The sequence below is a fragment of the Epinephelus fuscoguttatus genome, linkage group LG4 (genome assembly GCF_011397635.1).
Source record: "Epinephelus fuscoguttatus linkage group LG4, E.fuscoguttatus.final_Chr_v1".
In the NCBI taxonomy this organism is placed as follows: domain Eukaryota; kingdom Metazoa; phylum Chordata; class Actinopteri; order Perciformes; family Serranidae; genus Epinephelus; species Epinephelus fuscoguttatus.
Genome location: NC_064755.1, coordinates 1,456,272 through 1,481,887, shown reverse-complemented (window position 1 = coordinate 1,481,887; position 25,616 = coordinate 1,456,272). Strand labels below are relative to the sequence as shown.

Sequence of the window (25,616 nt, the reverse complement as noted above, 5' to 3'; positions counted from 1 at the left end):
GTTGGATTTAGGTGAGGGGTGTCTGCACGTGATTTTTAGGTCTTCATGAGACGAACACGGCAGTTTTGGTTTCATATTTCTACGACGTTCCTACAGGCCATAGCGGCCATTTTTGTGTGCCTAGGTGGCGCTAGAGAGTCCATTTTGGCACTTTAGGGGTTAATTTCATGATTTTTCTAAAATTTTTCACCGGTTCTGATGTGCGTGCCAATTTTGGTGAGTTTTTGAGCATGTTTATGGGGTCAAATTCCAGTTCAAAGAGGCGGCGGGAGAAAGAAAGAATAAACGCACCAAAAACAATAGGGTCCTCGCCTAGGCTCGGTCCCTAACTAGGAATGTCCAGAAACGTAGTAAAAGCGCAGAATGGATTAAAAAGGCAAGAATACTTAAAAGCAAAGAAAATGCATAAACTACATAAAAACGAGGTTAGCACTTAATATGTCAAAAAGTAAAGAATACAAGAAAGAATTAAGCAAAGCACAGAGGGATTATAGAAAGAATTTTAATAGAAAGTTGATGAGTATAAAGTCTAACAATCCAAAGCTTTTCTGGAAGATACTTAAAGGACAACTTCAGTATTTTTCAACCTGGGATCACACACACATACTCACTTACAGTACCGAGTGGGGACGCCCTCCCCCTCTCTGCTCCAACACTGACTGACAGCTGACTCCACTCATTCACAGTCACCACTGCCCCAGGGCCATTTACAATATGCTATCTACAGAGATAACACTGGCGATCTGAACCGGTCAGTGGCGAAAAAAACCCCACTTTTATAAAAGCGTTTTTTTTTTTTTTTCAGCCACTGACCGGTTCAGATCGCCAGCTAAAACGGTAATGGGGGCAAATGCGTCCTGTATTTATACAGGACGCATTTGCCCCCATTACCGTTTTAGCTCGTTTCGCGCCTCAATACTGAACCAATTTTAGAACAAGTGGTACCCATGAATCATACGCACACATACGCATGGGGAAATAGAGCCCAGGCTGAAAAATACCGAAGTTGTCCTTTAATGGCTCTGACAGAAGTAATGAAAGTTGCGCAATTTCACGTTAAGAATTCTATGAGCATTTTAAAAGATTATCTGACTGGGAAGTACAAATCGACGAGATACCTGAAGTCACCTATGTTGAACACACTTGTGGTAGTGATTTATTAAATTCTAGTTTTACTGTGCAAGAAATAAAGGAGGTTATTTTAAAATTAAAACCTGGGAAAGCAGGAGGAATTGATCGAATCTTAAATGAGTATATCAAAAGCACAGCAAGCATCTCTCTGCCGGTATATATTTCCTTATTTAATAAAATTTTTGATACTGGTATTTTTCCCCGAAGACTGGGCTCTTGGTTTGATTGTGCCAATCTTTAAGAGAAAAAGTGATGCCGCAGATTGTGATAATTATAGAGGCATCACGCTTTTGAGTTGTCTGGGTAAATTGTTTACAAATCTATTGAATATGAGGTTACTTAAATTTTGTGAGGATAATTCTATCCTGAGGGAAACCCAGGCAGGATTTAGAAAGGGCTACTCAACTACTTACCACATATTTTTGTTGAAACACATCATTGATTTATTTTGTTTTAAAAAGAAGAGATTATTTTGTTCTTTTATCAACTATAGTAAGGCTTTTGATTCAGTCTGGAGAGATGCTCTCTGGTACAAATTATTAAAAGTAGGTGTAAAGCAGGGGTGGGAATCTCTAGGCACCTCATGATTTGATTCAATTCCGAGGGCAACGCTTTCGATTATAAAACGAGTCTTGATTCTAAAATGAGCCAATAAGAAAATTTACACTAGATATTGAAAAACATTATTAAAATAATGCTGGGAATACATATCCAGTGCATACAAACTGTAGTAGTATTACTTACTGTGGTTGAGATGACTACACTCCACCGGTCCATCCTCCTCATCCACAAATCTCAGCGGGACTCTCCTGTCCCTCGTCGACCTCCTCAACATTTCTCCTCCAGTATTTACAAAACTATAACTGACTATGACTATTAACTATAAAAACACAAACTATTGTTTAAAAAAAAAAAAAAAAGGACGAACAGTGGCAAAACTACAAACTATGGTGAAAACACGATGAAAACACGGCAAAAAACACTCAAAAACACGGCATAAAAAAACTCAAAAGCTCTCAAAAAACCACAAATACTATTATTGACAACACTAAATATTATTTACAAAGAAAACGCCACCAAAACTCAGCTAAAACTCGCTAAAACACAGCTAAATCACTCAAACTTGCACTCTCCTCGTCAGCTGTCACACTCCTCCTGCTGTGCTCACTTCCCTCCCCTCCTCCACAGGTAATGACGTCACTATTGTAATGTACCGTATATCACTGGAAAGCTCCGCTTCCCAGCTTTCAGAATCCATTGGAATTACGTCAATAGAGTGGTTGAGGAGTTACCGTAATGGTAGTTACTGGACGACTGTGGTCTGTCTTATCTTTGGTTCTCACAAAAGTGTAATAACATTGACTGGTTTAAACAACTGTTGAGCGGCGGCTGAAAGATCAGTTTGTGCAAAAATGGAAAAGTGAACTTAGTAGCATGACATCATGTTTAAACAAGTGTTTAAACTAGAAAAGTACTTACTATGTCAAAATCAAAAGTTGAGACAGGCCATTTGTAATTTTAGGGTGAATAACACCAGAATCCCAAAAGTCACTGGAACGTATAAAGATCTGGACAGAAGCCAGAGTTTTTGTAACCTCTGTAATGACAACCGTCTTGGTGATGAGTTTCATGTCTTGTTTGAATATAAGAATGTTAGTATAATGAATCTCAGAAAAAAATACCTGCCAAAGTATTATGTAAGTTATCCATCTAAGTTAATTTTATTATTACAATCTGATAAGTTAAAAGTCATATAAGTTAGATGCCTTTTTGAAGAGTGCCCTGCCTTTGTTTTATTTGTCTATTTTCGTTACCAGAGCTGGAAAACAAAACATGTACAGCCTTGCATCTTGCTATGCTGAAGGATTGATATTGTATGTTTGTGCTCCATACCATGTACATATGGTCGTGAGTTAATTAAATGAATGAATGGAAATTGGGGGTAAGTCTGAGGCTAATCGCCCGCTGAGCGTGTAGCAGGAAGGAGAGACATGGCGTGTCCTTTTGTGAATAAAGTTGTCGAGTTGTGCGGATTTACCGCAAAAGATTTTCAGTGTAACGTCGACCTGCTTTAATGCTGATCCACATTATTATTGATAAAGCTTCTGCACATCCGACAACACAAGATACAGAGCTTCCGTTTCGAACTACTTCAGGTTACCAACCGTTCAAAATAAAGGCATGATGCAATGTATTGAATACCACCACAAAACAAAAACAAAGCTCAATTTCACTCCTCTGTTAGAAAAAAATCAGTAATGAACTAAAACAATGAGAAGAAGGCAGCTTTTACAGATGGTGACAAAGCACGGCTCAAACAAGTGCAACATGAGTTGAAGAAGAGATTTAAGATGGCAAACGTGGAATACAAAAAGAAATTGGAGAGGAATCTACAACACAGCAACATCCGTGAAACACCATCTTTGGTTACAACAAGAAAAGACAGCGAGTGGTGGGCAGAAAGAGCTGATGAACTCAATCAGTTCTTCAATAGATTCAATACGGCAGCCACTCCCACTTCCAATGCTCCTCCTCCTCCTCCTCCATCACCTCCACAACTTGTGTACAACTCCAATGTGGCAGCCAAATTAAATGTCCAGCTGAATTTACTGACTTCAGACCAGTAGCCCTCACTTCGCACATCATGAAGACCTTGGAGCAGCTGATTCTACGCCTACTGAGACTTGAGGTCAAAGACAAACTCGACCCCCTGCAGTTTGCATACAAACAACACATTGGAGTGAATGATGCTGTCCTCGACATGCTTCACCGTACCCTAGCTCATCTGGAGGAACCTGGCGCTTATGTGAGAATCATGTTCTTTGATTTTTCAAGCACATTCAACACCATCCAACCCAACATACTCAAAGACAAGCTCACAGAGATGGCAGTGGATCCTTCCTTTATCTCCTGGATCACAGATTACCTGGCAGGAAGGCCACAGTATGTCGGTTGGGGAATTGTGTTTCTGGGACATTAATGAGCAGCACAGGGGCTCCACAAGGGACTGTCCTGGCTCCATTCCTGTTCACACTGTACACGGCGGACTTCAAATACAACTCTGAGTCCTGCCACATCCAGAAATACTCGTACGACACTGCTATTGTGGCGTGTATCAGGAATGGGCAGGAGTCTGAATATAGGGACCTGATAAAAGCCTTCAGTGACTGGAGTTACAAGAACTGTCTCCTCCCGAACACCTCAAAGACCAAGGAAATGATCATAGATTTCCGCAGGTCCAAGCCCCCTCTTCAGCCAGTGAATACCTCGAGGTGCCAAGCTACAAGCATCTAGGTGTACACCTAGATAATAAGTTGGACTGGTCCATAACAGACATTCTCTACAAAAAGGGGCAGAGCCGCCCCTTTTTCTTGAGGAAGCTCAGATCTCTCGATATCTGTAGTAAGATGCTGCAGATGTTTTATCAGTCTGTGGTGGCAAGTGTGTCGTTTTGCTGCAGTCTGCTGGGGAGGAAGCATCAGACACAAAGATGCAAGGCGACTGGACAAACTAGTCAAAAGAGCTGGAGGAGGTGGTGGAGAGATGCACACTGAAGATGTCCGAGTCCATCATGAACAACCCAGATCATCCACTCCACAACACCTTGATGGACCAAAAAAAACTGTGGTGGGCGGCTCCTCTCTCTTCAATGCAGGACAGAGAGATACAGAAGATCCTACATACCAACAGCCATCAGGCTTTATAATTCTTTGACAGATGAGATGAGAGATAATTGAATTTCCCCTTGGGAATGAATAAAGTTATTCTTATTCTTAATCTTCCTCTCTCTCTAACCGGACAAATAGCAACTGTCAAGATGAAAATTCGCCCTCAAATCAACTACCAATTTTCAATGATTCCAAATCCTACAGCTAAATGGTTCCAATCACTGAACGCTGTCATATCTCCCTTCTACTGGAAAAAACAAAAAATCCAAAATCAGTCTCTCTACTTTAAACTCAGGGGAGGGCTAGAAGCACCCGATTTCCAACATTACGATCTAGCAAACCAATTACAGTACCTCATTCATTCTTCATTCATTCCAACCTGGCTCATATATCTTGGATTACAGTATCTCACATAAGTGAGTACACCCCTCCCATTTTTGGAAATATTTCATTATATGTTTTCATGGGACAGCACTATAGAAATGACACTTTGATGTAACTTAAAGTAGTCAGTGTACAGCTTGTATAGTAGTATAGATTAGGGCTGTCAACGAATATTCTAAATTCGAATTTGAAAAAAAAAATGGACCTTCGAATGTGAAAACTGATATTCGATTGTGGAGAGGAAAAAAGAGGGTCCGCGGTCGTTTATAATGTAATGTTATAGATAATTGTTTTATGTGTTTTAATGTGTAGGTATGTAAATGTTTTCAAAGACGTTTATGTTGAAATAAAAATACCTACAAGTAGTTACGTTTCCTTGTATTAATACATATACAAGTATGTTTCCTTGTATTAGTTTGCACTCTTGTGGACATAATGCGGAAAAAAAAAAATATTCGAATGGTTCGAACCTATGAGTTATTTTCAGAAGTAATATTCAAACGTCATTTTTGAGCAATTTTGACAGCCCTATTATAGATTTACCTTCCTCTGAAAATTACTCAAAACACAGCCATCAACATCTAAACTGGCAACATAAGTGAGTACACCCCACAGTGAACATGTACAGATTGTGCCTAAAGTGTCAATATTTTGTGTGCCAACCATTATTATCTAGCACTGCCTTAACCCTTTTGGGCATGGAATTCACCAGAGCTCACAGGTTGCTTCAGGAATCCTCTCCCACTCCTCCATGATGACATCATGGAGCAGATGGATGTGAAGACACCTTGCCCTACCCCACCTTCAGCTTGAGGATGCCCCACAGGTGCACAGGTGAGTTCAGGGCTGGATACATACTTGGCCAGTCCATCACCTTCACATTCAGCTTCCTCAGCAAGGCATTTGTCATCTACTAGGTGTGTTTGGGTCATCATCACGTTGGAAAACTTCATAATGAAAACAGCAGCCCGACTTCCGGTGGCGCCATGTTGGATAAGACAGCCTAAAAAGTTAGCTCTCGAAGAAACCAATTAAAACTAGCTCTTTTAAACATTATTAACAACAGAAAGCGGGCCAAAGTCAAGGAAAAGTGACAACGAAAGTTAACAAAACTAAAACAAAGATGGAGACAAGGTCTAACAAAAAGGATAATGCGAATATTGAAGGTACGGACTCGGCATGGAGAGCCACGCCGGATAAGGGACCCGTCGGTGGGGAACAGGACTCGGTAATATTGGCGGAGCTGCGCAAGTTAAGACAAGAGCACATAGAAGCGGCAAATGACAACAAGAATGCTCTGGTGAGTCTAGAAACTAATCTAAAGGAGCTTGTGGAGAGAACTGTTTCGCTGGAGCTGCGAACAATGGACATGGAAGAAAGGTTGGGGGAGACTGAAGACAGGGCAGCGCAGCTGGAAAGATCAGTCGCCTTTCTTCTTCACCAAGAGGCAATATTAGCTACAAAATGTGACGACTTGGAATCAAGATCGAGACGGAATAACATTCGGATACACGGCATCCCGGAGGGCTCTGAGAAAAATGACATCATAGGATTTGTGACGGACTTCATCCGTTCATCACTACAGATCCCAGCGGCCGTGGGCATCCGCATCGAAAGAGTGCACTGCTCGCTGATTGCCAAACCGAAAGAGAGCGCAGCCCCCCCGCAAGCCATCATTGCCCGCTTCATAGATCACCAGGTGAAGGACCGCATCATACAGCAAGCATGGAAACAAAAAATAACATATGAGGGACGGACCATCTACTTCAACCAAGACTACACTACCGAGATACAGAAGAACACGAAACAAGTGCGGGATGTAATAAAAAAACTGAAGGAGAAAAACATAAAGGCACAATCTCCATATCCTGCGCAACTGAAGGTGTTTCTGGAAAAGGGACTAAGACATTCACCACACTGATGGAGGCTGCACCCATGCTGAAAGACATGGGGATTCATGTGGAGGAAGACGAGTGGGAGAAACTACAGAGAGTGAAGATGCAGGGCAGCTGGACAACGGGGACAGGACAGAAGGGGAAGAGGAGACAGCCACGCATCACAGAGGCAGATCTATAAGCCCTCATTCAGTGAACTCTGAGGTTCACAGTGGTAAAGACTGGACAACAGTCTGGAACTAAAAGTGAAAATAAGAGACAATCCTGAAGTATATATAATGTGGACAATCTGAATATCTGTCTAATACAATGCTCAAAGAGTTTAAAAGGAGCTAGTTATGGGATTTAAGTACTACTTATACAAATTAATGTCAAAATTGGTTGAATGAGCAAAACTGGAGCTCAATCTGAGTAAGTAGCAACTTAGCCTAATTACAACTGGGAAGTTGCAGGTGCACATTGTGGTATTTCCCCAGAGAGACTTCGCCGCATCTCTCTGAGGATGGGACTTTTGGGAGTCATAGTATGTTATTGTTGTATATTAGTTCAGAGGGAGATGTGTATTGTTTGTTCGTTTTTTCGCTGTGTACCATTTTGCACAGTTGTTTTGATTTACAGGAGGAACAGAGCTGATGGCCTACATCTTAAAGTATCATGAATAGGTTGAACCTTGTTTCTTATAATGTGCACGGTTTAAATCATCCCATTAAGAGAAGAAAATATTGAGTCAGTTGAAGAAACTACAATGTGCAATTGCACTAATACAAGAAACTCACCTGAATGAGATTGAACATAAAAAACTGAAAAGGGAATGGGTAAACCAAGTATTTCATGCTTCATATGGCAAGAAAAGGGGGGTGGCCATACTAATTAATAAATCCCTACCATTTTCTGCAGAGAAAGTGATTAAAGATGATATGGGAAGATATATCATGGTGGTTGGCACAATCCACCTTATTTTCAAACACGGAAGTAAATAGTGATCAACTTCCGTTTTTTTGTGCGTGACTTCCGGTCAGCCGCTTTCCCTCATGCTTTCCCTTACCGGAGCTAACGGTGCAAGCTATGTTTTTTTCAATTTTTAGTTGTTTATGTTAGTCAATCAGTTAGTTAGTTAGTCTGGGTATTTTGTATAGATAACTGTGTCCACGTTTCCGTTATAACGGAAATTTATTCCCTCTAAACGCGAATAAATCGCACGTCAATCATAAACTATGAACCAAAAAAGCACAATCTATCCCGAGTGAGACAAACTGCTTGATCCCCGTCTCCAGTGTACCAGCAGAGAACCTGCAGAACCGAATCAGCAAAAAAAAAAACACTGGGCTAAGCCTCTCTACCTGAGCAGCTGAAGCTGCAGCTCACACCCTCGACACACAGACGGTGCTTCTGCATGCCAGCCAAACGTGTGTGCAACTGTGAGAAATAAATATGTGAGGTGTACCCTTTTCTTTCTTTCTTTCTTTCTTTCTTTCTTTCTGTCGGCGACATACACTCCTAACACAGGACGGGTTGTTTTAATTGACTGAGTTGATCATGAAGCCATAGTGATACACGGATCGGCTCTGATAGCACCTGAATCAGCACATACGCATCAACCATCCAGCCGTTACAACATGATTGAGCTAGCAAAGCAGTGTTGTGTTGCTATGTGTGGTATTTATTTAGTTTTGGGAAATCACGATGTTTAGACAGCATCAGTGGCTGCAGCTGACAGGGACAGCTAACGTTAACACTAGCAGCAAAGCTAACATCAGGATCGCCATCCATTAAAAGCCTCCCGTTGTCGGATACGACATGAAACTACTCCAATTAGCTCAATCATGTTGTAACTAAGACATCCGCTGGAGAATTTTTTTTTTCACAGGCCACTTTGTGAGTTTAGTGAGTTATTACAGACTCGGCTAACGGCTAACAGCTAACGGTTAGCCCAGCTAATCTACGATAACCATGTTATTAATTACACACAGAGAAAATACTAATGTTTGTTCAGTCATTGTGTTTATAGACTTTACAAACATCAGATTTGTCTAAACGGTGATACAGTGACGTGAAAAATGTGATATGTATATATATATACAGCTAAACTCAGCAAGGCAAACAACAAGGCGATTCCCATTTACACAGTGGTAAGAGTGCCGGACCGGAAGTGTCGCACAAAAAAACGGAAGCTGGCGTTCTGTTTTGCCTTCGTTTTTCCGTGAAAAATAAGGTGGATAGGAGATATGACTATTTCGATATTAAACATCTATGCCCCAAATGAAGAAAATGAATCATTTTTTAAAAACATAGTTAATATAGTTACCAGTAATGGTCAAGGGATGATAATTATTGGGGGGGGGGGGGGTTCAATACCATACAGAATGGTAAGTTACACAGGTTGCCATCAGAGAGGGGACCTAATACAAAAAAAATCCAGAGTACTAAATAATGTTATAAAAGAATTAGGCCTTACTGATCCATGGAGACAATAATCCTAAGGGAAGGGATTTTACCTTCTATTCTAACCCACATGGTAGTTATTCGAGAATAGACTTTTTTTGTGTGTCAAAACAACAGATACACAAAGTCAGGAACTGCAGTATAGAGTCCATAACTATAAGTGACCACGCCCCTATCATACTATCTCTTGAGTTGGGCAGGGAATCCTTCTTTAGGTACTGGAGACTCAATGTGTCAATCCTATCAGATGAAAAGGTCGTCAAAGAACTAAAGCAAAATTTAAAGGAATACTTTCAAATAAATGACAACGGCAAGGTCTCACCATCAATTCTGTGGGAGGGAGGAAAAGCAGTCATAAGAGGGAAAATAATAGAAATAACATCCAGATTGAAAAAAGCCTGATTGGAACAGCAAGGAAAGCTAGAAAGCAAAATCCGAGAGTTGGAGTTAGAACATAAAAGGACATCTAACAACTCCATTCTCCTCAAATTAAAAAAAAATAGGCGTGATTTGGATGAACTTTTAACATATAAAGCAGAAGGAGTTCTTCGTTTTATAAATCAAAGATATTATGAGATGGGCAACAGGGCAAGCCGGTTACTGGCTTTCCAACTGTGTAAAGCTCAAACAAATAGAACAGTCACAAAAATAAGACATCCCAGTTCCCAGTTCAGAGGCCTTTGCGGAATATTATAAAAACTTATACAGCGACTCAGTCTAATGTCATTGAGACCAAAACACAAGAATTCTTTAAAAAACTACATTTACCAGCATTAATGGCAGAAGAAGCATCTGAAATGATAAAACCAATTTCATCACAAGAAATAGACGACACTATAAAAACCCTTAAAAGTAACAACTCCCCAGGTACAGATGGCTTCCCAGGAGAATTTTATAAATATTTTGCAGAAGAGATAACACCAGTATTATGTAAAGTTTTTAACTATGCTCTGTCAACAGGAAATCCCCCAGATACTTGGTCAGAAGCCATAATTTCCGTGCTACATAAGGAGGGCAAAGATCCGACTTCATGTGAGGGAGATAGACCTATCAGCTTGCTCTGTAATGATTTAAAAATATTAACAAACATACTAGCACAGAGAATGCAAAAACATATAACTAAATTAATCAAACCAGATCAAACAGGGTTTATCCCGGGGAGACAGGGGGCTAACAATATTAGGAGAACATTAAATCTTATATCATGTGCTAAAAACAACCTCCAACCTACCATGCTGCTTAGCCTAGATGCACAAAAGGCGTTTGACTGTGTGAAGTGGAACTTCTTATATCAAACACTGGAGGTTTTTGGATTTCATTCAACGTTTATAGACTGGGTAAAAATGGTTTATAAAAATCCCAAATCGCAGATCAGAGTCAATGGCTGTTGCTCAGACTTTTTCTACCTCGAAAGAGGAGTCAGGCAAGGAGATTGCCTGAGTCCGCTGCTGTTTGCTGCAAGTATTGAACCGTTAGCAGAGTCAATAAGACAAAATAAAAACATAAAAGGAATAAAAGATGAAAGGGGCATAGAACACAAAACATCGTTATTTGCAGACGATTTATTAACATATGTAACGGAGCCCTCCACGTCTATACCAGCTCTACTAGATAACCTGAAAGAATATGGTGAAATATCAGGGTATTTGACAAATGAAGCCAAGTCAGTGGCTGTGATGCTCTCAGGAGAATGTCCATTGGAACTTAAAGAAAAGGTCCATTTTAAATGGCCCGAAAAAGGGTTTAGATACCTGGGTATAATTATTACTTCTGGTGCAGCACAGCTATTTGAAGCTAACTATGGGAAATTGATAACTGAGATAAAGGGTGATTTTGCTAGATGGGAGATTTTACCATTGACTCTGGTGGGAAGAGTAGAAGCAGTAAGAATGAATATACTGCCAAGATTGTTGTTTTTGTTCCAGTCGTTGCCTATTGTGATTTCTGGAGCTTTTCTAAAAAAAAAATTGGACAAAATCATATCAAAATTCTTATGGCAAAATAAAAAAGCGAGAATTAAATACAAGACGCTTCTCAGCAAAAAAGAGAAGGGAGGGTTGAACCTACCTAATTTAAGAAACTACTATTGGGCAGCACAACTCAGAGCCTTAATTATGTGGATCACTAAAGAGAAAGATTCAGTGTGGGTGGAGATGGAGCAACATGCATGTCAAAATGTACCTTTAAAATCACTCCCATTTTTAAACGAAAGGGCTCGGAAGAGACTTGGGATGGGTAACGAGTGGATAAGGGGAACAATGAAAACCTGGTCAGCAGTACCAAAGAAGCTGAAACTGTCAAATTCTGTAAGCAGGGATACTAAAATAGCAAAGAACCCAGATTTTGTACCATCTACCATAGACTCAGGATTTAACAAATGGGCTAACAAGGGGCTAATATATATTGATCAAATGTTTCAGGGACAAACAATGAAATCATTCACACAACTTCAAAAAGAATTTAATTTACCAGCTCATGACTTTTACAAATTCTTACAGCTAACAGATTATCTACAGAAACACCAGGAATGGGAGAACATCTATAAGACACCATCTAAATTAGAGGAAATGTTATGGTCGTTCTCAGAGGACAAGTCAAAAAAAGGGGTTATATCAAAAATCTATAAAGCACTTCAACACGAATCCGATGATAAGAACTTGGATATCAAAGAAAAATGGGAGCTGGAAGCGAATATCATAATAACAGAAGAAGAGTGGGAGGAAACATTTAAAGAGGGACATAAACTAACTAATAGCCCAACATGGAGGGAATTTGATTGGAAAGTGAAAATGCGGTACTTTTACACTCCGTTCATTACGTCGAAATATAGCAACACAACTGATCTATGCTGGAGGGAGTGTGGAGCAGTGGGTGATTCCACTCATATATTCTGGGATTGCCCAAAAATACAGGATTTCTGGAAGAATATTCAAACGGAGATTAAACAGATTATGGGTATTAATTTTCCTCTGGAACCAGCGCTTTACATTTTGGGTATAATCCCTGACAATATGACTGATAAGAACTCTAAATATTTACTGAGAATCCTGCTGCTGATAGCAAAAAAGACAATAACAGCTTCCTGGTTGAAGCCACAGCCTCCTAGCATACTGCAATGGAGAGACAGGGTAAAAAATGTGTTTATCATGGAAAAAAATCACAGCAAGGCTACAGTTGAAAACAGGTTTGGGGCTGCATGAGTGCTTCCGGCTCTGGGGAGCTCGGTTCATTTAGGGAAACATGAATTCCAAGCAGAGCATGATCGTCCCTCTTCAGAAACTGAGCCGCAATGCAGTTTTCCAACATGATAATGACCCAAAACACACCTAGTAGATGACAAATGCCTTGCTGAGGAAGGTGAAGGGAAAGGTGATGGACTGGCCAAGAATGTATCCAGCCCTAAACTCACCTGTGCACCTGTGGGGCATCCTCAAGCTGAAGGTGGGGTAGCGCAAGGTGTCTTCACATCCATCTGCTCCATGATGTCATCATGGAGGAGTGGGAGAGGATTCCTGAAGCAACCTGTGAGCTCTGGTGAATTCCATGCCCAAAAAGGTTAAGACTGTGCTAGATAATAATGGTTGGCACATAAAACATTGACACTTTAGGCACAATTTGGACATGATCACTGTGGGGTGTACTCACTTATGTTGCCAGCTGTTAAGATGTTGATGGCTGTGTTTTGAGTAATTTTCAGAGGAAGGTAAATCTATAATACTATACAAGCTGTACACTGACTACTTTAAGTTATATCAAAGTGTCATTTCTATAGTGCTGTCCCATAAAAAGATATAATGAAATATTTCCAAAAATGGGAGGTGTGTACTCACTTATGTGAGATACTGTAAAATAGAACAAGCAGAATGCAACAATATTAAAGTATCTGATTTACCTTTCATTGGCCCAAATATCAAGCATCACAGTTGTTTTAAAAACCCACTCATTTCCTCAACTCTGATAGCCCGGTGGAAAACACTTGAAATTGATAAATCACAATCATCCCCTTGCATGTACACCCCCCTCTGGCACAACCCGGATTTTTAGTACAATAAATCCTCCCTTCACTTCAGCACATGGGAACAAAAGGGAATCACACATCTTCACCACCTATTTCAAGATAATTCCTTTATATCATGTAAAGACCTGATCCAGAGGTATCGGGTCAGAGGGGGAAACTTTCTCCAGTATTTTCAAATGAAATCAATCATTAAGAATGAAATCAACATAATAAATAATCCACTTCAACCACCCCCAACACAGATCATGAAATATTCTGCATCCACTAAAATTCTCTTCTCTCTTCTTATATAAATTAATTTCTAGGGCTGGGACGACGCGTCGACGTAAAAACTGCACGTCGATGCGTCGTCACTCAGAATCAAAAAATGGCGGCGGCCGCGGCATCGAGTAGCAGCGAGTCAGGGGAGAAGAAAAGATCTTGTAATAGGATGTCAAAAGTATGGGAGTACTTTACACCTAAAGGTAACAATTCGGTGGTCTGTGACCTGTGCAAAATAGAGATAGCATACCATAAAAGCACTACTGCGATGCACCAGCACTTTAAGAGGAGGCACCCGGGAGCTGCTTGTGTGGAGGAGAAGACACCGTAAGTTTTCAACTTTTTTTTCTTTCCTTGTTTGCAATGATTAACCCCGTCATTCATCCAAACTGCACCACATAACTTGTGCTCCAGCCTCGCACACACAGAACATGTGCCCACTTAAACACACACACACACACACACACACACACACACACTTGCCTCTTGCTGACACACTTTTTTTTTAACTGACACAGACACACACTCCTCAAATACACGCTAAAGTTAGTTTTTTTTTAAATTTCTTTGTCTTTTTTTTTTTAAATACAACATTCATTGTTGTTTTCTAACTTTCAACTTTTAGGTTAATGTATTATTATTATTATTATTATTATTACTATTATTATTATATTTTATTGATATGGGCAGATCATTTAGAAATATATATTTTTATTAACCTGTGCACTGTGTTTGTGATTTATGTTTTCAGGGACAGGGATAAGCAGAAAAGTTTGGAGGACTACTATCAGACGGAAAAAAAAAAACACACCCCCTGCACCCCCCAGGAGGCTGCTGCACTTACTGAGAGCATCCTTTCGATGATTGTAAAGGACATGAGGCCTCTTGCTATCATTGAGGGCGAGGGATTTAAAGAAATGCTCACCACTTTTAATCAAGGTTACAGTCTGCCGTCCAGGCGCCACTTCACTAGTATGATGGAGGAAAAGTATGAAACATCAGTGGAGAAACTACGGAACAAATTAAAAGGCGGTGAATTCGAAAATCTCCCTAACCACCGATGCCTGGACCAGTATGGTCACAGAGGCATACTTGGGAGTAACGTGTCACTTCATCGACGAGAAATGGAATCTTGTCTCCTGCAACCTGACAACACTGCCAGTTGACGAGTGGCACACGGCAGAAAATATTGCCTCCTGGGTGGAGAAGGTGGCAGAAAAATTCCACATTTCATTAAACAACGTGCTTGCAATTGTGCATGATAATGCAAGTAATGTGGTCGCAGCTCTCCGCATCCTTGAAGAGAAGTTTGGAGTTGCATCCTACCGGTGTGCTGGGCACACGTTGCAGCTGGTTGTAAACCATGCAATGAAGGACCCCACGATTGATAGAACACTATCAGCAGCACGTGGCCTTGTGAAGCACATCAAGAAAAGTGAGCCAGCTAGCACTAAACTCAAGCAGAAACAACAACAAATGGGCACACCTGAGCATAAACTGATCCAGGATGTAGCTGTCAGATGGAACAGTTCATACTACATGGTTGAACGTTTATTAGAACAGCGGTGGCCAGTGGTTGCCACACTGTCAGACCCAGAAGTCACACACCGTGGGAAACATTACCTGGATCTGAAAAATGATCAGTGGGTTCTTCTGAGTGAGCTGAAGGAAGTGCTCCAGCCTTATGAGCAAGCAACTGTTTTCCTAAGTGGGCAATCATATGTTACAGCTTCTGTTCTCCCACCCCTGCTGAAAGGTCTACTGAAATCCACCCACAACAGATCCTTTGATTCTGCTGCTGTGAACCTTTTCCAGAGCCATGCAGAAGAGAAAATTCTTTCAAGGTGGCACCCGCTGGTATCTGCATTTCAAGAGGATGGAAAAAATGTGTCACTCCTTGCTGCAGCCCTTGATCCACGTTTCAGAAAATTGAAGTTCCTTTCTCAAGAGGATGCTCTGAAACTCCAAGCAAAAGTTCAGAGTGTTGCACTTGACCTGAAAAGGGAGCAGAGAGCACTCCAGCAGGCAGCAGTGGGGCAGCAGGAGGGGGAAGCCTCAGCGACTCCACCACCAAAGAGGAGGTCTGTGTTGGACACTTTGTTGGGCTCGGATTCTGAGGAGGAAGACAGCAATGAGGCACCAGACCACCAGGATGATGAGGACACAGTGAAGAAGGAAGCACTGATGTATTTTGGGGAAAACCCCATCCCAAGGGACAGTGACCCCCTTCAATGGTGGAGGGCTAATGAGGCAAGATTCCCCACACTGGCTGCTTTAGCAAAATCCTACTTAGCTGTACCAGCAACATCCACACCATCTGAAAGGCTTTTTTCAGTGGCTGGACATATTGTCAACAAAAAAAGGGCAAGCCTGACAGCTGAGCATGTTGAGATGCTAACATTCCTCCACTCCAATACATGACTACAACACAGACACACACACACCTGAGCAGACACACACGCACGGAGTGAGAGTGGTGGTGGAAAGCAAGAGGGAAAGATAAAGGAGAGCAGCAGAGCAGCACAAGTGCTCTTGCAGGAACACACACACACACACACACACACACACACACACACACACACACACACACACACACACAGCTGCGGTTATTTTTTATTTATTTTATGTTTATATTTTGATTCAGATTGTGTTTTTTGCACAACAGTTTTATTTATTGAAAGAAATTTTTATTTATTTTATTATTCTTTGTAAAGTCCTGGGAGCTCCAATAACTACTAAAAGTTAAACTACTGTTCACTTAACTGTAATAGGCCTAATACTTGAATTTATTTGTTATTTATTTCACAGATTTAAATGATTAGGCTAAGTTGCTGCTGTCACACATTGTGTTGTTTTGTAAATTGCAGCTGTCACCGCTGCTGTTATTTTTTATTTATTTTATGTTGATAAGATTTTGGTTCAGATTGTGTTTTTTGCAGTTTTATTTATTGAAAGAAAGTTTTATTTTATTATTTTTTTATTATAGGATTCCACTGCACTACAACTGTGTGCACTTTATTGTTGTATTGTTCAATACAATTCATTTTTGAACTTGATAATAAAAATATATTGGAAAGAAGAAATTTGCGTTTTATTCATGGAGATAAATTAGCATTAATTGCTATATAGGTCAAATTATGGGGAGATAATCGAATCGAAATCGAATCGGATTTAAAAATGAATCGTTAGATTAATCGATGCATCGAAAAACTATTTTCTAGATTAATCGATTACAAAAATAATCGTTTAACCCAGCCCTATTAATTTCCAACACTGACGTCACCATTCATCTTCCAACAGCCAAATGGGAAAGAGATTTATCGCTCCTCTCCGACACCAGCCTCTGGATTCAGGTCTGCGGAAATTTATTTGAAATGACAAAAAACACAAATCTACAACTAATCCAGTTTAAAACCCTTCATAGGACACGCATCACTCAATGTATAAGCAATGTATATAGCAAAATGAAAAAATGGGTCTCTCCAACACAAATGTTGACAATGCACTCTAGGCACCACAGACAACGACCTCCATATGGCTCTGCTCACCTATACAACACTTTTGGCTTCAGGTAACAGAAACTTTCCTCAATCTTGGATTGCAGCATTCCCCCCTCCCCCTCATTTTGCACACACACACGCACGCACACACGCACGCACGCACGCACGCACACACACACACAATATTGAAAAAACTGACATTGTGATAATAATATATATTGTAAAATTAAAAAATACAAGAATTTTCACCAAATGACTTAAAATAAGAAAATTAAAAAAACAGTGGCGGGGCTTTTATTCACCACAACTGCAGAGGCTCCCAGCTTCATTTGAAACAGACTACATTATAAAAGGGCCGTTATTTATTAATCTCTCTGTATCTTTACATTTTTACTTTTTATCTGCTCCCATTACCTTGATAAAGTTAATACATCACGCCGTCATTTACAAATCAAACGCACCCGGAAGTCGCGCGTGCACAATACTGCCCACTCCCCTCCTCTCCTCTATTCACTCCACGAGCCAGTCAAGTGGGTGAAATCGAATAATGTGAGGGGCAGGTGATCATTGAAGATTTCAAAAACAGCGTGCAGAAAATGGCAGAGGGAGAGCGAGAGAGGTTGGCCTGTGTGTGTGTGTGTGTGTGTGTGTGTGCACGCGCACACGCACACGCATCAGGGCCAAAATCCACCATGCGCAATACAAAGAGCAGAGGAGAATTGTAAACATGCGACCATGTGGAGACAGAAATGACATGCTGTCAAATAAGTCATCACGTGCGCCGCATAATTGTTTGCATAACTGTGATTTCAATTTTGACCAAAATAATCGTGATTATGATTTTTCCATAATCAAGCAGCACTACTTCAAATGTAGCTCCTGCCATCTGCTGGTGCTTTTTAGGTGGCTACAACAACATGTCGGCTGGCACATGAACAGACACAGTGACTCAAATAATAGTAAAAGTAATAAAAATAGGACAAGAATAACCCGATGACATCACACACATCGTGAAAGACAACCGGGGATAATTGGTGTGGACCATCGTGCAGTGTGTCATGTCTGTCGGCCAAGTCACGGCACAATTTTATGACTCCACGATCGTGTAATGTGACATAGTGACTTTCAGAAGGGGCAGAAAAGTTGTGTAATGTGTACCAGGCATAAATCCTCCTGCTGCTGAGAGGCGAGCGGAGCGGAGCAAAGAGTTCTCTTCAGAGCTGCGTTTCTGAAGCAAAACAAAAGTTTCCATGTTCTAAAAAAAGAGAAAACATCGTGCAGCCCTAACACACACACACACACACACACACACACACACACTTTTTCAACTTAAATGGTCTTCATTCTCTGATTATAATAATTACATAAATGTACATAAATGCTTTGTTATGTTGGTTATGTTTGTTTGTGTGTTGCCACTAATATATGGTATTTTACCATTTGTTTCCCCTTTTGTTTCTGTTTGTTTAAGTCTAGTTCTCCCCGCTGTCTTGTGCTGTGTCTTATGCTCCGTTTGTATGTCTTGTTGGTGGTCACTTGTATTGCACCATAAAATTCTCACTGAAGGCATCAAAACTATGAATGAACACATGTGGAGTTATGTACTTAACAAAAAAAGGTGAAATAACTGAAAACATGTTTTATATTCTAGTTTCTTCAAAATAGCCACCCTTTGCTCTGATTACTGCTTTGCACACTCTTGGCATTCTCTCCATGAGCTTCAAGAGGTAGTCACCTGAAATGGTTTCCACTTCACAGGTGTGCCTTATCAGGGTTAATTAGTGGAATTTCTTGCTTTATCAATGGGGTTGGGACCATCAGTTGTGTTGTGCAGAAGTCAGGTTAATACACAGCCGACAGCCCTATTGGACAACTGTTAAAATTCATATTATGGCAAGAACCGATCAGCTAACTAAAGAAAAACGAGTGGCCATCATTACTTTAAGAAATGAAGGTCAGTCAGTCCGGAAAATTGCAAAAACTTTAAATGTGTCCCCAAGTGGAGTCGCAAAAACCATCAAGCGCTACAACGAAACTGGCACACATGAGGACTGACCCAGGAAAGGAAGACCAAGAGTCACCTCTGCTTCTGAGGATAAGTTCATCCGAGTCACCAGCCCGCAGAGTGAAGGCAAAGGGGCCAACAAGTGCTAAGATGTGCTTGAAGCTCATCGAGAGAATGCCAAGAGTGTGCAAAGCAGTAATCAGAGCAAAGAGTGGCTATTTTGAAGAAACTAGAATATAAAACATGTTTTCAGTTATTTCACCTTTTTTTGTTAAGTACATAACTCCACATGTGTTCATTCATAGTTTTGATGCCTTCAGTGAGAATCTACAATGTAAATAGTCATGAAAATAAAGAAAACGCATTGAATGAGAAGGTGTGTCCAAACTTTTGGCCTGTACTGTATATATATATATATATATATATATATATATATATATATATATATATAAATACAGTATATATGTAAATAAAATACATTTACTGTCCTGTCCTGTACAGTGTAATATATAAATGTATAGATTAGACATTACATTTACTTTTCCTTTATTTTATTTACACAGGGAGGAGTGTGAAACTACCCCAAGTGGAACGAGCAGTCGGTGTCTGCAGGAAGATTGTGGCTGCCTTCTACAATTCATGGAAGAGAAGACGGGAACTGGCCAAGGCTCAAGCAGAACAAAAGCCACCATTGCCCCCTCATCAGCTGATCACAGAAACCCCTACCAGGTGGGGCTCTATGCAAGAGATGGTTGAAAGGATCATCGAGCAGGAGAAAGCTATCTCACACGTCCTCCGTGCAGACAAGAAAGCACGTCACCTGGTCCCAACTTGGCAGGACATGGACGTGCTGGAGTCCATGAACAAGGCATTGAGTCCTCTCAAGGAGTTTACCTTGTCTGGGGAGCACTACCCAAGTGTTTCCTACTTGAAACCTGTCCTCCATCTGTTCAACAACCAGATACTCAAGCATCAGGATGATGACATTCCACTCACCACAACCATCAAAGAGAGCATACTAACCCTACCTAAATGAGAAGTATGATGACCAGACAACCTCGTTTTAAAACCACATATATCAAACAAGAGAGGGTGGACTACATGAAGACAAGAGCTGCTGCAGAGCTGCAGAGGCTTGTGGCTGAAGAAGTAGAGGCAGCCCCCCTTCCACCAGCTACAGCTGCCAGAGATGAGGATGAGCCAGACTGCTAAGAAGAAGAAGAGTTTGAGCAGCTACTTTAAAAAAGCAGCAGGCCAGGCAGGCCATCAGTCAAGCAGAGAGTCCATTGAAAAGGAACTCAACCTCTATCTCCAACTGGACGCTGGTCCAGACACAGACCCACTGGAATGGTTGGGACAGCATGAGGCACATTTCCCCCAAGTGGCCAAGCTAGCAAGGAAATACTTGTGTATCCCTGCAACAAGTTCCCCATCAGAGCGGGCATTCAGCACAAGTGGGAACATTGTTACATGCCAGAGGTCAGCACTTAAACCAGCAAGAGTTGACCAGCTTGTATTCCTAGCACTCAACCTGTAGAAGCCTGAGATTCAGCAACACAAGGCAAAAAAATTGAAATGTTGCTGCCAAATATCTGATTTATTTCTTTTTTTAAATCTTTGGATGCTTTCATATCCATGCTACGTGAAGGAGTTTTGTTTATTTGTTATATTATACAGTATATATATTTTTGAATATATTGTGATCCTTATTTAGCAGCTGCACTTTAAACTTGGAAGGGTTCCATGTTTACATTTGGTATTTTGTATACCAATATTTTCTTTATGTCTGTATTTATTTTAAGTTGCTGCTACCATTGAAACTTGAAGTGTTTTTTTTCTACTTAGATTTTGAATTTATATTGTGAGCCTGATTATGCTGCTGCACTTTCAACTTGGAACTTGTGTTCCATTTTTACATTTGGATTTCAAACTTGAGTGTTGTTTTTTACTTGTTATATTGTGAGCCATACTTTGCTGCTACACTTTAAACTCAGAAGTGTTCAATTTGTTATTTTATATACCCACCATTACCAATATTTGTTATATAAAATTACATAAACTATTCATTCATTGAATTTACAGAAAATGTGCTATATCGGGATATATATATCGTTATCAGGATATAAAATGAGTTATGTCGGGATATGAGATTTTGGTCATATCGCCCAGCCCTAATTATAATGACTATAACTCAAACTTCTATGACAAGACCGTATCTGTACACTATTCAGTGAGAGAAAAATGTGATTGTGAATTTAAATTGGTTGCTATTGTTGTGGAAATATAATCAGGACAAACTGATAATGATCAAGAATATTTTTCTTCTTTGTCTGACAATCCCTGAATTAAATATTATCATTACAACTTATGTCACACCAGAGGACAATTATTAGGACTACCACACAAAAAATTGTATATAAAGTTAAATTAATAAGAAAATGGATGGGCCTCACTCAGTTTTGAATTATAGACATATTAAGTAATACAACGATATGTAATTTGACTTGCATTTTAGAAGAAAAAGAAAATCACATCAACCACCCATATATCAAATATTACACATTGCGGATTTCCATGATCATAGGAGTAAATTTTATGCATTGCCCTTTGATTCTTCAGCAGCGGCCATTTTCTTTATAACATCAGAGACACTGAACACATCAGCGAGGCAACAGTTTGTCGGGCCTTAAGAAAAGTGACTCTGGCTCTGAAAAGACTTTTGCCTGTTTTGTGGTTTCTAGGGCTGTAGTCAACCAAAGAAATTCTTGGTTGACTAAAGTCGCACATAATCTTCAACTAATCGATTAGTCGTGGGGGGGAAAAAAATCTGCACGTTATTTTTTCTTCTGCAGTGGTGTGTCTGTGTCACTCTGCAGTTACACCTCCAAAACACTAGTCAGCAGTGGAGGACTCTATTAAGTGCTGTAAAGTTTAGTTCAAGTCAAAGTTTATTTATATAGTTGATTCAAAACACACATTAAATATGGCTTAATAGAGACCATTTTAAACACAAGTACGCAAATTGGCTTCACTATAAATCGCAGAACTGACAGACAAACACTTGTCTTTATCTGGACACATTTCCCCCACCGTTAGAACATGCTAACAATATTAGCACAAGTCTATGGCATTTTACATTGTATAAATTAGCCTAGCGTCTAGCGATCTTTTCCTCTTCTCATATAAAACCAGAAACAACAGCAACATTCAACAAAGGTAACGGCACACAATTTGGCTCCATTACAACTCACAACATTCACCGACAAAACAACTGCCTTATACTAAACACGTTTTCCAAGCAAATACAACATGCTAACCTTATTAGTGCCAGCCTACGGCATTTTACATGGTATACATTAGCCTAGCGACAAGCGGAGATTTCCTCTGCTCATATTAAGCCAGGATAAATCCCGAAGTATAAATCCCTAAAGGATAAATCACACACAAGTCTTATAATGCTATTTTAGTAGAGGCTTTACTGTCTTCACAATTTATTGTTTCTTATCTGTGAAATGCAAGTAAATACAAGCTTCGTTTCCACTGAGGGAAATGGTGTCAGCTTACAGAAACAGACAGGAGGTCTGCGTCACCGCGACGCTGAGCGTGAGGGTAGGCCAGTTCAACTTTCTGTCAACAACGGGGGTGTTTTGAAAACACCCCCATTTTCACAGATAACTTAGCCTGTCACCCCGCTGCAAGAAATAATGGATTAATCCTGGAAAGCTGTTGATGTAGCACCTTTCTCCTTAAGAAAGTAACACAGCGATTATTCGACTAATGAGAATTTGGTCGGACGAGAGCTTAGCGACCAAATAATCGACAAGTCGACCAGGAAACTACAGCCCTACTGAGTTCCCTTGGGCATAAATCAGAAAGGATACTCAGCGGAATTCCACAGAACTGCAGGTTTTACAGTGTTAATAAGAAATTAATCTATAGCCCCTTTCCCACCGCAGGAAGTTTTCTCATTTATCTGGGATTTAAAAAAACCTCCACATTTCCACCGAAATTACCCAGGTAAAAAACTTTCCCTCAACCCCAAACTTTCCCTGAAAAAAGTACCTAGTAGGGGGGTAGGACTTTTCAGATTACCTGGAATTCTTGAAGGGCGGAGCAGTGTGCCAAAAAACGCTGACTGGTGGAACACACACGCAACGTTCCGCACTTCCGTGTCAGTGTGTCCGCAAACTTTATTTAATTTCTACAAACTCCACTTCGTTTCTGTTTAGATGAAGGATGGGTAACGAAACCCCATGCTAAATTAGCCCGAGGCTTAACTATGAAAGACCGCAGTATTGATAAGTGCTAACGGCGCGCGCGCACACACACACACACACACACACACACACACACACACACACACACACACACAGTGGAAACGAAGTGAAGATAACTCGAAAATGACTCGAGTTGATGGCAGCTACACTCGTTACTGTAAGTGAAATTAAACCTTAGCGAGTAAGAAGCCAATACTTTATCAATACGTGTTCAGCAAGCATGAACACGTAAACATGCAGACAGCGATATTCAATATGCTCCGTCCACAGTCTCTGATCCACCGACACTAACGTTATGTCTTACACAAGGACAGCACGCTAGTTCAGCTGATAGCAAACTGTTACTAATAAGCTCAAGACAGCTGTCTGTATGTAGACTAACTTAGTTTGACACTTATCATAAAAGACTATTAAACTGAGCTGCTGGCTGAGACAAACAGCCCCAACTCTCTACACCTGCATGTAACCAGCCAAGCTGGGGGAGCCAAATACAGGGCACAGGCCGAATCATCATCACGCTAATTTGAATAAATTATCCGTAACTTTGAGGTGTAGTGGAAACACAAACCACACAGATTACCAGGAATTATTTTACCCAGGTAAATAAATTCCTGGTAATAAAAGTTCCAGGAAATGTTGGTGGAAAGGGGGCTTATGTGGATACATTATGCAATGATTTATGAATACTTTTCTTGTATTCAAAAATTTCTGCGGTGTAATAAGATGCATTTATGGGACTGACATTCCATCATAGCTCCATCTGAGAATAAAGTAGATTACTTGAATAGGAAATCATTTCACAGCAATTCAGCAATTCAATTATCCTCATCCTAATATTGCAAGAATGGCACAAGTAGGCTATAAGCAAACTTTTTTTACCGGTCTGTACAATATTTTTGTATTTGCCGTAATAAATTTTTTTTCCATGTTCAAAGTCTTCATTCGCGATCATGAAAATCTCTGATTCAGTTGGGATGAAGTAAGTGGCTCTGCTTTTAACTCCGCTTTCTGACACTGAAAATCATGTTATCTGCACTCCACTGATGATGTCGTTTGGTGCTCATCGTGAACGCGCTTCACGCATGCTGAACATACCCAGAGTTGATTGAACTAATTTTGAACAGCTGTTCTGGAGCTGAAAACTCAGAGTTTCCCAGCTCAGACTCTGTCAACTCGGAGATGGGGATTAAGCTCAGAGTTTGTTGAGCCTGCTTTCTGAAATAGGGCCCTGGAGATGTGTAGTGAAGTGTCCAGGCTTCTTTCCGTCCCTTCGTCCTTTTCTGACTACCATTCATTATCTAACTTAAATGTTAATTGGGGAAATATGTTCCTCTTTGCAAAGTCTTTTAGTCTAATAAATGGCAATTAACGGCCCAGAACACCCGTAAAGTGGAATACAACAGGCAGCGTTTGAAGTCCCTGTGCCGTCCGTTAGACTGTATATCAGCACGTCTCCTTTCCAGTCAGATTGCTTGGTCGGAACCAACTGCTGCACAACAATCTGTCGAATCGTAAGTCAACTTCATTGTCGTCAAAAGAATTACATTTTAACACGACACACTTCCACTGAATAGAATTTGATGTTAAGTCTGGGGCTGACTGGGTCCGCTAAGTTACTTCCGAGTTTATCTGGTTTTATAATGCAGCTAGCATCTTATTTTTAACGGTAACCTCCGGTAAAACAAACAAACAAAACAAAAAAAACGCCATTACTACACCAGTCAACAAGACAGGCGAGTGCCCACGAACTAAGACTCCACTAGGTCTGCACTATCTGTGTGTAGCCGTAAACCAAACACTGGTAATAATGATAATAGTAATGTGGTAACTTACACGTTCTGTTCTTCGATGCTGCGCCGCGTTCCCGGTTCAAGCACAATTTGAAATGTCGCTCGACCCGAGACGTCACTGCCACCTCCTTCTTCTTCTTCTTTGTGTTTTCTGGCGGATTGCAATACCAACTTTAAAGGTGCATACCGCCACCTATTGGACCGGAGTATGTAAGACAGGATCTAGTTTTACATTACATTATATC

At 40.4% G+C, this 25,616-nt stretch overlaps 1 protein-coding gene across 3 annotated transcripts in view; it reads right to left on the bottom strand.

The window, feature by feature from the left end:
- ska1 (spindle and kinetochore associated complex subunit 1) overlaps positions 1 to 25,616 on the bottom strand; it is a 97,624-nt gene that overhangs the window by 69,046 nt on the left and 2,962 nt on the right. For 2 of the 3 annotated variants that reach the window (XM_049574515.1, XM_049574516.1), the window contains one exon: positions 25,415 to 25,564. The gene's annotated coding sequence lies outside the window, so the exon portion shown is untranslated. Of the gene's footprint in view, positions 1 to 1,875; positions 2,285 to 25,414; positions 25,565 to 25,616 lie in introns of those variants that run through there. The other variant, XM_049574517.1, reaches the window with a different exon arrangement.